This window comes from Mesoplodon mirus (genome assembly GCF_964341445.2).
Source record: "Mesoplodon mirus genome assembly, chromosome: 3".
NCBI classification, from domain to species: Eukaryota; Metazoa; Chordata; class Mammalia; order Artiodactyla; family Ziphiidae; genus Mesoplodon; species Mesoplodon mirus.
In genome coordinates, this window is record NC_138978.1 from 146,342,427 (window position 1) to 146,354,914 (window position 12,488).

Sequence of the window (12,488 nt, forward strand, 5' to 3'; positions counted from 1 at the left end):
GCAAGGACCAATTTCTTTTCATTTCTGTATCCCTGCTCAGGCTTTAGCACACAGTAGGTCAATGTGTATTTGTTGAACTGCCTCAAATTTACAGAAATACACTTCTCGGGGAATGAATAAGTTGCTATTACAGATGCAAGACCAGAAAAACAGCTATGAGCAGAAGGCCAAGGAGACACTGCAGAAAGTGCTGGAGGAGAAAATGTGTGCAGAACAGCAACTGCAGAGCACACAGGTGTGGGGATGCTCCATAATCCTTGGGGCTGGGAACCCTGGGGCAGTCTGGGTGGCAAGGGAGCCAGCTGCGCAACTCCCTGGAACCCCCAAGGCACCACCCTCTCCTCTGATCTCCCTCAGCGGTCCCTGGCTCTGGTCGAGCAGAAGTGTGAAGAGTGGAAGAGCCAGTACGAGAGCCACCCCCAGCATGCAACTGCCCCCTACCCTGCCAGCCCAGTAATCATGAATGCCGTCTTCCTTCTCCTTTTTACAATGTGGTACATATGGATTTTTTTAAAGTTAGATTTAACCAGCTTTTAAACCTCTCTTCTTTCTAACAATATCAGTACTCTCTTGACTCTCCAAATGCACCTTTTAAAGTTGATTTACTTTATCGAAAAATCACCCTTCATACTTTCCCTTTCTTTTTTAAACCTCCCCATGGTAGTGTAATGTAGTAGAAGGAGATTTGGCCTGGGGGTTTGGACACCAGGGTTCTAGCTGCAGTATCACACAGTTACACACGTTATATTATTAAAGAAAAAAGTAACTTACAGAAATGTATGAGGCCATTATGCACATACACACAAACATATATTCACTCATATATCCATAAAAAAGTAGTCTGGAAGGTTCTATAAAATGTTAAAGGTGTTCATCCCAGGGTGGAGGAGATATATGTTAACTATATTACCCTCTTAAATTTTTACAGTAAATATATATTACTTTTATAATTTAAAAAACCAAACTTTTCATTTTTAAAAACCTAAAACATGAAAGAAAACTGGAAAACCAACAAAATTTAAAAAATCCCTAAGTCTAAGGCAATGATTTTTTTATCCGAGTACAAGTGACGAATGAAAATACTAAGAATGGTGTGTGACACCTAAAGTATAGAAAAAAATACAGTAAGGCAAATAGGCATTAAAATAATAGAATATAAAAAGTGACCCAGATATATCCAGACAATGGACTACTATCCCAGTAACAAAAAGAAATGAATTACTAATATGAACTACATGGATGAGTCACAACAACATGAGGAGCCAAAGAAGCCACATGCAAAAGGGTACTTATTGTATGCTTCCATTCATATGAATTTCTAGAATAGGAAACACTAATACATAGTGAAAGAAAGCATGTCAGTGGTTGCCTGATGCCAGGCCTGGGAAACTGACTGTAAAAGGACAAGAAGGAACTTGTTGCAGGTATTGGAAGTGTTCTGTATCTTGACTTTGGCGATGACAATATAGATATACACATTTGTCAAAACTTATCAAATTACATACTTAAAATGGGTACACTTTGTTGAATGTAATTCATACTTCCATCAAGTTGATTTTAAAGTTAAATTAAAAAGTCACCTATGGGGACTTCCCTGGTGGCACAGTGCTTAAGAATTTGCCTGCTAACGCAGGGGACGTGGTTTCAAGCCCTAGTCTGGGAAGATCCCACATGCCGCAGAGCAACTAAGCCCGTGAGCCACACCTACAGAGCCTGTGCTCTAGAGCCCGTGAGCCACAACTACTGAGCCCGTGTGCCACAACTACTGAAGCCCACGTGCCTAGAGCCCATGCTCCACAACAAGAGAAGCCACCACAGTGAGAAGCCGGCGCACTGCAACAAAGACACAATGCAGCCAAAAGTAAATAAATTAATAATAATTGAAAAAAAAAATAAGTCACCTAGATGTCTGAGTGACAGAGTTCCTTTAAGCTTTCAATCCCAGCTCTTCGCTGAAGCCTCCCCTCATTTACCCTGGCAGCATGTGACCACTTTGCATCTCTTTAATACCTTATATTTATCGGTTCCATTCAGATTTGATGCTTGAAAAGTTTTGTATATTTTATGTCTATCTTCCATTAAACTTGGTGCCTCTAAAGCAGGAACAATCATCTCTTTCATAAATTGAGACCATTACAAAAACAGAATTATGTTCCCTTTCCTCTCAATCAGGGATATTTGAAGTAGGATTGATGAAATCCTGGAAATCTTAAGCAAAAATGTCATTTCTGCATTTTTATGGCCAGAGGGTCCTGTGTTTTCATCAGATTCCTGAAGATATCACAGAGCCCAACAATGTTAAGAATCTCTGCTTTGAATCCATGTGCTTTCACCCAGCTCTATGGTACAAGGCACCCTGCCCCTGGGGCAATCTGTCTGTGGTCCCTGCAAAGATGATAAACCCACATCAAAGACACTTACTCTTCTGCATGTCAGTAGACTCTACTGCCGTCTCTTCCTCCACAGTGATGTCACTATCGCCATCTTCAAGATTCATTTCTGTCGCATCTATAAAACTGTCTTGTTCCTCTTCCTCCTCCTCATCTTCCTTGGAAACATCCTTTAATGTGGCAAGTAGTCTGTTGTAACCAGAAACTTGTTCTGGTTCACTCTATGCTTCACTTTCAGAACTTGAAGTATCTATAAACTCTCTGACTAAAAGGAAAATGGGGATTTTAAAAACAAAAATTATATTGTTCTTGTTGCTACCCCACGACTATCATCAGGCCCACAGTGGAACCAAGTTCAGACTTGTCTAAATAAAAACTAGCTTTTCTGCAAATATGCGATCCTATCTATTCAACCAAACCTAGCACCAAATTTGTTTAAAACAGCTAATCTAGCTATGATTCTAGAAGCGCTTCCTCTTCTTTGAACTGCTAATGTTCCACATGGGAAGACAGCAAACTAAACACGTGGAGCTTTAGGTTATAAGGCGATCTAACCTATGTGTCAGACATTTGGCACCTTTAAAGGAGCAACAGGAAAAGTTACAACAAAAAAGTGTACTTTATTTCTGAGTCTGTGGTAATGAAATAAGACCTTTGATGATTTTGCACTCTATTTTATGTTAAGCATTTATGGCATTCCCTCTTAGGATTCACCAAGAGCCCTCTGGTAAGCCTCCTTAACAGGTTCTAACAGGCTAATCTCTCAGGACAGTTTCATACTCTATACTATATTAGTTATCACAATGGCATTTTAACAGACACCTGCACTTAAAACTAAGCAATATTACTAAAATATAGCTTACACTTAAAATCAAAAAGAGTGGAAATGTAGCCAAACTTTATTACCATATATAATCTTAAAAGTAACAGTCCAGAATCTACTATCATAAAGAAGGTATAAAGCATTACCAGTTGACAAGTCTGTGGTTTTGCTTCCTTTCTGGAAACCCTGAGAAGAAACAGGCAATGTTAAACTCTAACTACTTTGTAGTATGTAGCAATTAGGAAAAGTCTAATGCTACAACTTTAAATGAACATGGCAGACTATACCGTTATAAATACATTATATCTATTGTCAAGTAAAAACTCCATATGCATTTGGACAGGTTTTGGAAGGATATGCCAAATAGATAATAAGAGACGAGTGAAAAAGTCTAACAAGACCACATGACAAATACTACAGTCACACAGTAACAGGCTCTCATCCAAAAGATGGGAAATTTTGGCAAATAAAAGCCCTCGGGGTTCACCTTTTCTAGCAAATTTCTTAAGTAGACTATCTCTCTAACGGTTGATAAAGCAGCCCAAAGGGGTGGGATGAGCACTAAGATCATCACTGAGAGTCTGGACACTTAGAGAGGAACCCACAACTACCCAAACATTAGTTTCCTCGTGGTCATTGAATAGATAGGTGATGTCGAGGGTCCCAAGCAATTCTTTCTTAATTTTTTTTAACTTATTTAATTTCTTTATTTTTGCCTGCTATGGGTCTTCGTTGCTGCGCCCGGGCTTTCTCTAGTTGCGGCGAGCGGTGGCTTCTCTTGTTGCGGAGCAGGGGCTCTAGGCTCGCGGGCATCAGTAGTTGCACCACCCTGGCTCAGTAGCTGTGGCTCGCGGGCTCTAGAGTGCAGGCTCCCTCAACAGTTGTGGCGCACGGGCTTACTTGCACCGCGGCATGTGGGATCTTCCCGGACCGGGGCTCGAACCCGTCCCCTCCGTTGGCAGGCGGATTCTTAACCACTGCGCCACCAGGGAAGCCCCCAAGCAAGTCTTTAAAAACATATCAAACGAGGGCTTCCCTGGTGGCGCAGTGGTTGAGAATCTGCCTGCCAATGCAGGGGACATGGGTTCGAGCCCTGGTCTGGGAAGATCCCACATGCTGCGGAGCAACTAGGCCCGTGAGCCACAACTGCTGAGCCTGCGCGTCTGGAGCCTGTGCTCCGCAACAAGAGAGGCCGCGATAGTGAGAGGCCCACGCACTGCGATGAAGAGTGGCTCCTGCTTGCCACAACTAGAGAAAGCCCTCGCACAGAAACGAATAACCAATACAGCAAAAATTAATTAATTAATTAATAAAAACTCCTACCCCCAACATCTTCTTAAAAAAAAAAGTTGTATAATCAAACACAATTCATCTAATATTTAAGAAAAAACATATCAAACGGAAACAAGCTTATAAAATCTCGGCCCAGTCGCCACACAGGAGGCGTGCTAGATCTAGCATAAAACTACAGGCTCAACAAAGGGTAGGAAGACCGGTGAAGAACCCCATCTCAGGCGGGAAGCCGCCAGGATCCCCGGGCGAGCTAGGCCGGCGCCGGGGCAGCGTGGGACGCGGCGGGAGCTGCCCTGTCACTACCCCCGGGGCACCGGCGGACCAAACGCGGGGACACGCGGGCTCCCACCGGGAAAGGACGCCGGCAGCGCCGGTCCCAGCCTTGCCTCTCCATACCTGTCATAGAAGGGATGCTCCTCGCCGAAATCCCTTAGATGCTTCTTCTGCTTTTTAGTTAGGGAGTTGAGCAGCTGGCTCTGGCTCCGGCTCCGGCTCCGGCTCCCGCGTTTGCCCACGGGGAAGACGTCAAGTCAGCCAACCTCCAAGAATCGCGTTTTTCACCCGGAAGTAGTCTCGTCAACCCACTCACGCAGGAGTGCCAACGGCGCTTTACGGCGGAAGCAGGGTGCCATAAAGCAGACCCGCTTTACGTCGCGCTTGTACGACAGGCGTTAGAACTTCCTGTTTCCCATTCCGCCCCCTAGCGAGGCTCTTTGGAAGCACGTGCACGCCTGCGCAGCTTTTCTCTGAGCCCCGTAAGGAAGGCAGGCAGGGAGGCTTCGGGCTTCCCCAGGTGGGTAAATGGGTGGGTGTACCTTGTGCGTCTGTTTTGGCTGTGAGAATCAGCCTGCACAAACGTGTAGTGACTGAGATGGTTGAATGCAGTGCCTTTATATTATGCCATAATACAAATACCAACTAACATTTAAGGCTGCCGGTGCATCTCAATTCATCCTCACAACAACAGTAAACAAGTAGGCCTTGTTAATAAGCCTGATATTGGAGATGAGAAAGCTGATGCTTACAAAAGGTTACATACACACTAGCAAGAGAGGAGATGGAAACCTAATTCTCTCTGATGCGACCACAGGCTTTTCCCACTAGGATCTGCCACATGCGTGTGCCATGTGAAGAATGAGGACGCAAGGCTGAGATTCCCGCCCTTACCCTACCCCCTCATTTTCTGAAAGGATTGCAAGGGCCCTTGGTAACAAATCTGTTCTGGCACTTTTCATGTTATAAAAGCAAAAACACATCCAGAGAGGTAAAGTGACTTTCCTAAATCACCCGGAGAGTCGATGTTAGAGAAAGCAGTAAAAATCAAGTGTCTCAAAACTGAATTGGGGCAAATCGGGATGGAAAACTTTTAAAGGGTAAGTAACTTTTCTATATCTGCGTCGTGGTGGTGGTTACACCTTGTATACAATTACCAAAATTAATCACACTGTACCTTTGAAATTGGTACATTTTAATGCAAGTAAATAATAACCTCAATAAACAAAGAGGTAAAAACAGCACAACTGGACTTAATACTCTAGAGACAGGCAGAGTGTGCAGGGATACTTAAAAACCACAGGATAGGGCTTCCCTGGTGGCGCAGTGGTTGAGAGTCCGCCTGCCGATGCAGGGGACACGGGTTCGTGCCCCAGGTCTGGGAAGATCCCACATGCCGCGGAGTGGCGAAGCCCGTGAGCCATGGCCGCGGAGCCCGCGAGTCCGGAGCCTGGGCTCCGCAACGGGAGAGGCCACAACAGTGAGAGGCCCGCGTACCGGAAAAACAAAACAAAACAAAAACCACAGGATATAAACACAGAGACACTTTGTTTCTAATAGTAACTTACAATGTCAATCATAAACCTCAGAATTCACCTGAATATTTAACGTAAAATAGGAGCCATCAAAGATAGTGTTCACTGCCTCTCCTATTAGACGAGCGTCTGTGAGAGAACTGGACCTTTCTCCAATACCATGTCACACCTATACAAGTCGCACTACAACTATTCAAATCCTAGTTTTCTCCTTCTGGGGACCATCTACTCCTAATTAGATTCTGGGAGCTTAGGGTGGGGGAGGGAGGCAAGGGGAGGGAGGATCAAGAAAATATGCAAACAGCAGGTAGTGCCAGCAGGTGGCCCAGCCAAGGAACCCAGAAACAAACACACATCTGTCTTCTGTCTCATTTCAACATAACAAGTACAGTCACTTACGTAAACAAAAGGCTGCTTGCAAATCTCATCATACATACTAAGGCACTAACCACAGTATAACCTGGCTATGACAATAAAGTCATACAATGTTTTGTCTCCTCCCACCCTATTCCAAATGCCCCAGCTTTCCTCCCCAGAGGCAACCAGTTTCTTGGTGTTCTTCCAGAGATCTGCTCTAAAAAGCTATACTCTTGAGCACTTGATGTGACTCTTTACTCTCTCCTGCTTTCCATGGCATTGTAGTCCTATGGACAGGTCTAGACTGTTCCCAGGTTCAGACACAACTGTGCCCTAGCTCCACCCAAGTGGTCTCATCATTGGCTCACTGAGCCCGCTTCTGAAAATATTTACATTAGCCTTTGACAACATAAAAGGGGATGCCTTGTGAAATTTTAACCTGAGAGTTCGGAATTTCAACATATTTTTCATGCCTCCAGTGAAAGTTCTCTTAGTAAAACCCACACAAAGAAGATGCATGTGCCAACTAGTGAAGGCCCTGGGAAAATTGTAATAAAGGCAAAATTTGTTCTTCCCTTTCTTCTTCTCACGCTCAGCCCTTCCTTTTCCCTCCTGCAGGGTTTTCTTTGCCCTTTGCCCTCAGGGACTCAGTATTTTCAGGGGTAAAAACAATCCAGGAAATAATCTTTTATACTAGTTTGTAAAGAGAGGCTGATGAATTAATGTTCCTTGGGTATTTTCAATTCGGGGAGACTCCCTAGGATAAGGATCTCAAGGGGTGGGAGGGGGGTGGCTGTCCCTTAAGACAAGATGGTCAGAATATTCAGAAAAGTGTTCGTTTTTCTTTATTAAAAATTTTTCTTTGGACAATTTCAAGTATATACAAAAGTAGACAAAACAGTATAATACACTCCCATGTTCCCATCCCTCGGCTTCAATGCAAGGCCATCTTGTTTCATTTATATGCCCACCCACTACCCCTAACTCCCGCCCCTGTATTATTTTTGAAGCAAATCCCAGACATTGTATTATTTTATCTGTAAATATTTATTTCTAAATATCTAAAAGATAAGGGTTCTTTCTTTAACATAGCTACAATGGCACTATTTCACCTAAAAAAAAAGATGATAACAATTATTTAATATCATCATGTAACCAGTCAGTATTCAGATTTCTGATTGTCTCATAAATGTCGTCTTTTTTTTTTACACTGTTAGTTGAACATGTTCTGCTGTTCTCTGTGTTTCTCGCGAATACATTGTGGGATTTAGAACTTTGATCAGATTTCATTATAGCTGATATTTTATACTTCCATCAGGAGGCGTATACCGTCTGGTTGTCTTTCATTTTGTGATGTTACCAGTCATTGGTAGTCAATGTCTAAATTCGTGAATTCATTAGAGGTCACATTCTAATTCTATCATGAGGTGATATTCTAATTCTATCATTTCTTCTTCACTTGCTTGCTGGACTATTTCTATGAAAGCAAGCTTTTCCTTCCCCTAAATTTTGCTTACCCAGTGGTACTGTTTGTATAGGAAAAGCAGAAGAAATGCTTGATTCTCTCCCTTCATTTACTAATTTTCAACACAAGGAGTCAATTCACTGGATCTTCTAATGTTGACCAGTCAAGTTTTTTTTTTTAATTTTTAGTATCATTATGAACTCATGGAATTATACAAATTGATGTGTTTTAATCCCTTGCAAATATTATGGTGTACATGATTGGAAAGAGCTTATTTGACATATAGTGATGTATTTGAAAAGACAAACTATGTCCTAATACAAACCACAGAAAGTAAACAGGAGTCTATCTGAGATTCTCAACAGAGCAGGCATGGGAAGGTGGGGAAGGAGCACAATTTGAGGATACAGATCAGATGCTGGGGAAGTTTGAGTTTTGAAATTTATATGATAATATAAGTGGTAACAAGGGCACATGTGTTCAAGATATGTTGACAGGGAGCCATAAATAATCCAAAGGTATGACTCTCTAATTATGAAAGCTCCGACACCTCAGCTACCGATTTGGGAAGATTCTGGGGAAGGTGTGTGTGCACCCACACATCTGTCTCCTCCTAGATGCCTCAAATCAGACAGTCTCCTCCACCACATGTATGCATACATGTCTGTATACACCCCAAAGCCATCCAGCCTCTTCCTGAGAGTGCTGGCAGAAATCAGTCTCTCGCTACCTGTATAATGAAATGAGCTTGTTTATTCATTAAAAAAAAATGTACGAAACACCATGTGCCAGGTGTGTGGTAGTAGCTGAGGCTGGGGGAAAGAATAAGATCCATTCCAACCTCTTCAAGGAGCTCTCAGCCTCATCCAGGTATGGATAAGTATGCAGACTATTACGATACACTGTGATAAATGCTAAACTGATAGATGCTGGGTGCTAAGGAAGCAGCTCAGTCAGGGTTTTGGTGCTGCTGGGGGTTGGGGGCCGGGGGGGAAGGTCATCTGCTGCCTTTGAGCGTTTGTCAGCCTGTCACGTTCATTGAACATCGGTATTGAACTTGAGATTAATCTAGATTCTAGATTTTAGGCGGTATGAGTTGTTTCAGCTGACTTCATGAACAGCATGTGTGTGTGTTCAAGACAGGGTATGAGGGATATAGGGCAACAGGAAACTAGAGAGCTGGGTAGTCATCGGATTCCACAGCATTTATTGTGTAAGGAGCAATGAGCTTTCTAGGTGGAGCACGTTTTAGATAAGGAGATTATGTCTGAAAAGAGAAAAGCTTTGTAGTGCATTTCAATGCACTCTACATAACTTGAAGATGTAAAACACTATTATATATAGTGCCTACACTTTCTATTCATCTGTACCCAGAAGAACTATCCATTGTCAAACCCAGAGCCTGGCATAGAGTGACCTGTAATAATTATGTTTCCTCAAGCTTATCAGAGGTTGTTTTATATTAGGCCTAGCCTAAAACTGAAATATTTTATCAGATTATATTCATCTGACTGAGAACAAGGCTAAAATGCTACACTAGAGGGGATAAAGTTTTACTTCCCTCTCTCTAGTGGAATGTTGGTGTAACTACACTCTGTTTTTCACATTTTTCTGGCAGAGGCTTAGCAGGCAAACCTTCATTCATTTATCAAACATTTTCTAAACATTTACCATGTTCCTGTCATAATGTTAGGCATTAATGATTTAAAAAGCTCAGACCTCAGGCTTTCCCCTTGAAAGACCTCGTAGTCTAGTTGGGGGAGACAAAGCAATTAACAAATAATTATATTGTCATGGGCTAGATTAGAAGGGTGTCTACAAAGGGTTTTAGGAACCCAGAAGATAAAGAAGCTCCTCTTGCTGTGGAGGAGAGAGGAAAGGTCATGGGGAGTTGCACAGAGGATGCACTGAGTCAGGGTTTCCTGGGAAAGAAGGTTCCAGGGAGAGGGAATAGCATGAGCAAGGTGGAAAGATGTGTTTGGAGAAACTGTCTGTGGACCCTGTTGCTGAGGTGGGTGGCTGGGAGTAGAGAGGTTGGAGAGACGGACAGGTGAGGAGTCAGCCCACTAAAGGCCTTGCATGCCTTGCTGGGGCATTGAGGCTCAATCCGATGTAAGGTGAGGAACCCTTAAAGGATTTCAAGCAAGGGGGTTGCGTGAACCGATTTGGACTTCAGCGAAATCACGGTGATGTCTGTACGGGTGACAAGGACATTAAATCTTCCTTTCCGACGCCTTCCTGGAGCAGCCGATTCGCTACTGATGCTGCCCACCTCCAAAAGACTTTGGAGACTTTTTCATGTTTTTGGTTTTTTTTTTTTTTTTTTCGGTACGCGGGCCTCTCACTGTTGTGGCCTCTGCCGTTTCGGAGCACAGGCTCCGGACGCGCAGGCTCAGCGGCCATGGCTCACGGGCCCAGTTGCTTCACGGCACGTGGGATCTTCCCGGACTGGGGCACAAACCCGCGTCCCCTGCATCGGCAGGCGGACTCTCAACCACTGCGCCACCAGGGAAGCCCTTTTTCCTGTTTTTACCAAAGGCTTCCTCCCACTTCTCAACATTTCTTGAAACTAGTCTTTCAAGTCTCTCCTGATAGAATTATTCTCAGTTGAGACTGGAGTGAATTCACTTTGTGAAATCCACGCCATCCATGCTAGTTCCTGTGTGGGGCATAGATACAACATGAGGGGATCATAGGGGCCAAGCTAATGGGCCCTGCTCCCCATCGCTGTTAACTGCTTCTGTTCTCCCTCCGTTCCTGTGGCTCAGAGACCCTTCTATCCATCTTGACAGATACTAAATGATCGTCTGGGTCAATGCTGCCTTAATGAGAACATTTGTGCATTCTCACAAGGTAAAGTTTCCTTCCCTGTCATTTTGATGACTGATAATGCTACTGTAAATGTATTTGGTTTTTTGAAGCTCAGAGGGTATTAATATGTTGGAGCACTATGTAAACTTAAAGAAGTCATAAACAGCATTTATTACTTTGGTATATAAAAAAAATAATGTCAAGATCATTCAAATCACACATTAAATTTGAGGTTTCTATTAGACATCTAAGTGAAGAGGTCCTGGAAGTAGTCAAATATGCATGCACATCTGGGATTCAGGGGAGAGTCCAGAATGCCCAAATGGGAGTGGTCAGCATATGAATGAGACTGAATGAGATCACGACTTGTAAATACAGAGAAGGAGCCTGAGAACTGAACCCTGGGGGCTTGTAAATTTCAGGGGCGGGGGGGGGTGTGATGAGGAAGAACCAGCAAGGTGATGGAGAAGGAGAAGCCATTTGGGGAGCAGGAAAGCTGATATCTTCTCCCATTTACTGATCAATCCGTCTCAGGAAAGGCAGGTTTACAAAGGGCTTAAGAATGAGGGTATTGGACTCAGTTGGATCTGGATTCAAATCTCCATCACAGTAAGTACAAAATGAGTTTACACTTCATATATGCCACTGGAACTAGTATAGGACCTGGAGGGTATTTGTTCAGTAGTCACTGATTGCGCATTACTATACACAGGGCATATACTGAGTGGCAAGGGAGTTTATGAGAAAGAATAAAACAGAGGCCCTGGCCTCAGGGAGCTCAGAGTCCTGAGGGAAGGAGGAGTCCTAGAAGCTGATGATTGTCCATGACATCACAACATGATAAATTCCTGAATGAAAGTAAGAGCCATGCACCGAGAGAACAGAGGTGGAGTGATTAATCCAGCCTGCGATGGCCTGACTTAAATGTGATGGGTTTTTTTTTTTTTCTCATTCACCTTTTACATGCCACTTTGCCCATAAAATTCATGACTTTTCTGAGCACCACCAGTTAACCTACATGACAGTTTATGAGAATGCTTTTCTTTAGGAGAAAAGAAGTGGGGGGAAAAAATCCTCAGGATATAGACTATGGTCCTACATTTAAAAAAATGAAGTTAAGACACCAGAAATACAGCTACACGTGGAACAACTCCTACAGAACACCTACTGAACGCTGGCAGAAGACCCCAGACCTCCCAAAAGGCAAGAACCTCCCCACATACCTGGGTAGGGCAAAGCGGAGAGATCCGCACACAGAGGATCGGTGCCGAGCGGCACTCACCAGCCCGAGAGGCTTGTCTGCTCGCCCGCCGGGGCACGCAGCGCTGGAAGCTGAGGCTCGGGCTTCGGTCAGAGCGCAGGGAGAGGACTGGGGCTGGTGGCGAGAACTCAGCCTGAAGGGGGCTAATGTGCCACAGCTAGCCGGGAGGGAGTCCGGGAAAACTCTGGAGCTGCCGAAGAGGCAAGAGACTTTTTCTTCCCTCTTGATTTCCTGGTGCGCGAGGAGAGGGGATTAAGAGCGCTGCTTAAAGGGGCTCCAC

At 43.9% G+C, this 12,488-nt stretch overlaps 1 protein-coding gene across 1 annotated transcript in view; it reads right to left on the bottom strand.

The window, feature by feature from the left end:
• Nucleotides 1-5,043, bottom strand: part of LOC309799867 (U3 small nucleolar RNA-associated protein 25 homolog) — a 351,890-nt gene extending 346,847 nt beyond the window's left edge. The window contains exons 1-3 of the mRNA XM_082613472.1: nt 4,903-5,043; nt 3,360-3,399; nt 2,422-2,655 (exon numbers count right to left, since the gene is read on the bottom strand). The gene's annotated coding sequence lies outside the window, so the exon portion shown is untranslated. The remainder of the gene's footprint in view (nt 1-2,421; nt 2,656-3,359; nt 3,400-4,902) is intronic.
• Nucleotides 5,044-12,488: the final 7,445 nt, after the last annotated feature.